Below are 4,238 nucleotides of genomic sequence, written 5' to 3'. Positions count from 1 at the left end.
CAAACAGCTCGATTTTTGTTCTGACCACAGAACTTTCCTCCAGAAGGTCTTATCTTTGTCCATGTGATCAGCAGCAAACTTCAGTCGAGCCTTAAGGTGCCGCTTTTGGAGCAAGGGCTTCCTTCTTGCACGGCAGCCTCTCAGTCCATGGAGATGCAAAACACGCTTGACTGTGGACACTGACACCTGTGTTCCAGCAGCTTCTAATTCTTGGCAGATCTGCTTTTTGGTGATTCTCAGTTGAATCTTCACCCTCCTGACCAATTTTCTCTCAGCAGCAGGTGATAGCTTGCGTTTTCTTCCTGATCGTGGCAGTGACAAAACAGTGCCATGCACTTTATACTTACAAACAATTGTTTGCACTGTTGCTCTTGGGACCTGCAGCTGCTTTGAAATGGCTCCAAGTGACTTTCCTGATTTGTTCATGTCAATGATTCGCTTTTGCAGATCCATGTATGTATATTTTTGACCCAGCAGATTTGATCACTTTTTCTGTTAACCCATAATAAAGTCATAAAAGAACCAAACTTCATGAATGTTTTTTGTGACAAAAAAGTATCTGTTCCAATCACTCTATCGGAGAAAAATCAAGAGTTGTAGAAATAACTGGAAACTCAAGAGAGCCATGAAATTATGTTCTTCACAAGTGTATGTAAACTTTTGACCACAACTGTAAGTGTGTTGTGTAGTTTGCTGTATATTGAATATGTGTAAGCTTCTCTTATAGTTTCACAATATTATGGCGAATGTCTTACCATAAAAGCAATAAAAGAGCCTTGTGGTTTATGGAAGTGCATTCATTGTTAACTGGCTGTCAGGCAGTGCACAAAGGAAACTCACTGTTTTGGGCAGTACACACAGTGTTTTGAATCTGTTTAAATTCAATTCTATTGCACTAGTTAATGCTATCAGCATTTGACCTCATTGTTTATTTGTGATTTGTTATTGTTATTCATGTCTTTATTTGTACTTTAATAAATTAAGTCTTCCAAAATGTATTTGTGAATTAATAAGCGTCAACAAAAATGTAATTGCTAGATTTTAAAAAAATACATATATTAGAATAGTTGACTAATTGTTAAAGTCTACTAAGCAGACAACTGTAATTAAAATAGATACAGTATATCAAAGTAAATACAATATATTAAAGTGATAAGGCAAGGCCGTAGGTTTGCAAAGGGACGGTAGGGCCAAAACACTACCAACTTTTCAGGATGCTCAAATTGTCCCAACTTTTAGGCAACCTTATTTGCATTATATAATGTGTTCAGATATAGACCCCATTCACCTACGTCACACAATCGCTTTATTGTGCCGCCATGTTGTCCGTCATTGTGTGTCCGTATTGTCAATGATTGTAGTTTCTAAAGGTGGATTCACTTGCAAATTATGGAAGCCCCGGTACTTTCAGGCGCTGTAAACCAGGGGTCAGGAACCTTTTTGGCTGAGAGAGCCATGAACACCACATATGTTTAAATGTAATTCTGTAAGAGCCATACAATATTTTTTAAACAAAAATACAAGTAATATGTGCATTTTGTGTAATTTCAACACTTTTAGAGTGCAACAAGTCTCTGAATTCTTTTAAATAACTTATATAAATAGTAATAATTAAATTAAATTAAATAATAAATAATATTAAAAGTTATTTTAATATTTTGTTGTGTCCACAGATAGATTCACCCTATGTTTAAAATGTTTCATCTTCTTTCAAAGTGTTTGTGGAAAATATACACACAAGTTTCATCCTGAAAAGACTGTTGTACTTACGGTTTTAATCCATCAGGGGGCAGCGTTCGCTCCTTGGCGTGCATGGGCAATAAATGTTCGCATTTTAGAGCGAATAAGAAATGAGACGTTTTTGCAGCAATGCGAGACGGACGTTGTAAATTAGTATTCTTGTTTCAGGTGAGAAAAAGAGTATAATTTGACTGTATATTGGCGGATTGCTTTATTTTAGGATGATTGTGATGTGTACTATGTGCTAATATAGTTCAGAAAAATGTCAATCATCAAGTATGTTTATGTATGACTGCAGGTGTGTTCGTAATGGCGACCGGACGATGAGTGAATGCTAGTGGTGTCTAAAATGCAGAAGTTAAATGTTTTGCAAAAAACTTGTACTTGTTTATCAATATAATTATACAAGAATTTTTAGAGGGAAGAAGAAGTCTGTGTGCAGCAACTCGAAGACGAAGTCTGTGTGCAGTAACTCGAATACGGACGTTTTTTTCCCTTGTTTTAGCTGTACACGAAAAATGAAAATAAAACAAAATTAAATGTGTAGCAACAGACTGAAGCATTTAATCTCTGTCTGCACCACGCTACAGATGCATAGCTATTATTTCACCCGACCGCCACACGCATCATCAGACTTTTCAGACGTTCTCCTCTGCCGCACCTGTCCTGTATGTCGCCTGATCAGTGGCCTGCCAAAGAAAAAAATGTGAGCGCCCCTTACTGGTTGCTCTTTTTAACGCTTCCCCTGTGGCCCTTACGCCTACCAGGTTTTCCCCGAGGTCCTAGCACCCTTCCCATTACGTAACGGAACTTTTTTTTTAATCATTGAAGATTTGTCTGCGAGCCAGATGCAGCTGTCAAAAGAGCCATATCTGGCTCGCGAGCCATAGGTTCCCCACCCCTGCTGTAAACTCATTGGATAAGTTGCATATAAGCTGCTATTTGGAAAAGCTTCAGTCGATCCAATCGCCAGATCCACATTTGATGCCCAAATCGATGTTTTTCGACCCGCTGTCTTCGCCGTCTCTGCCTGACATCTCCTACCCGGATATCTACAACTATCTTGTCCATACAAAGTCAGCCTATACTCGTCACAACTTACACGATACACTGATACGATGGGAGTGTGGCATATCGTTGGATAAGGTTGAGGAAAGAATCAGCTTTGTTGATAACTTGTTTTAAAAGCATATGTTGATATAATTAGTCTTTAGCACTATAAAAAAAGAGCACATGCCAGTGAAAATTGTGAAAATTTCTTGCATGTTCCCGAGCCATTTGTGCGGGGGTATTCATTGTGTTATAATATGGCAAACAATGCAAATTTTCGTTAGCGCTTGAACGGCGTCTTCCCCATAGAAATCGGAGAGCGCTTTGCATCTCGCTTTGCATTTCGATAACTAAGTTATAACGTATTACGTTACGTGTAACTAATTTTAACTATACGTTAAAATACACACTCGTTAACTGATGATCCGTAGACGAGGCCAGCTTCTTTCACTTGGTCCCAGCTAAATATTATTCAAAAAATAATGATGGTCGAAGACAGGGAAGAAATAATCATCTTGAATTTGAAACTGAAACTATGGTGTCGGCGATTAACCTCGCAATGATCTTAATTGTGCAGGGATGCATCTGGGAAACTAAAAAAGGGGGCCAAATTCTAAAATTGATGGGGCCCGATTTAACTAGATTGCCGAAGTATACAAAACTGATTGAAATAAACCATAATACATTCATTGGAGCCTGATATTTCTAAATTGCAAATGAAAAACCATTATTTGAGTATAATCTGTTTTTCTAATATATCAACAAACAATTTTAATTCAAGTCAAAGAATTTTCATACCTTAGCCACGTGTATATCTTCAACCACTCTTTCTGAAAGACATGATCATATTTTTTCGTATCACCATTGTCATTATCACCAACGTTCGTAATAGGTTCGTTTTTCTTCATCAAAATAATCCATATTGTCAGTTTTCATGGGTTTCTCTGGTGGCGGCAACGTCTGCTTTCGAATCATTCCCATTATCCACTAAATTTGAATCATTAACAGCAGTTTGCTGCAATGAATTGTCACTACCCTCCGCAGACTTATTCTATTGTTTCTTAAAATGTAATATGTTTGTTTGCTGCCTGTTTTTAATGTCTTTTAGAGTTTTACTCCTGCTCTCACGCTCCATATTGCAACCATCCGCCATGTTCGATGTAAATACTGCAATGCACCATGCTTACTCATGATTGGCTGTGCCGACTATGACTCATGTTCGTACTTACTCGTGATTGGCTGTGCTACGTCGACCCGCTTGCTCCATCCGCTCTCTCGATTGGCTCTTATGCCTTTCCCCCGCGGAAGTGTTAGCTTTCGTTATGAAAAACGTTCAGATATATCGGACAGGCATTAGGAAACGTTACAATATGTTAGGATTTCTTTAGGATACGTCAGGATATGTTAGTATGTCATATGTGGCACAGATCATGTAGCAATATGCGCCA

The sequence above is a fragment of the Corythoichthys intestinalis genome, chromosome 13 (genome assembly GCF_030265065.1).
Source record: "Corythoichthys intestinalis isolate RoL2023-P3 chromosome 13, ASM3026506v1, whole genome shotgun sequence".
NCBI classification, from domain to species: Eukaryota; Metazoa; Chordata; class Actinopteri; order Syngnathiformes; family Syngnathidae; genus Corythoichthys; species Corythoichthys intestinalis.
This window is presented reverse-complemented; position numbering follows the sequence as displayed.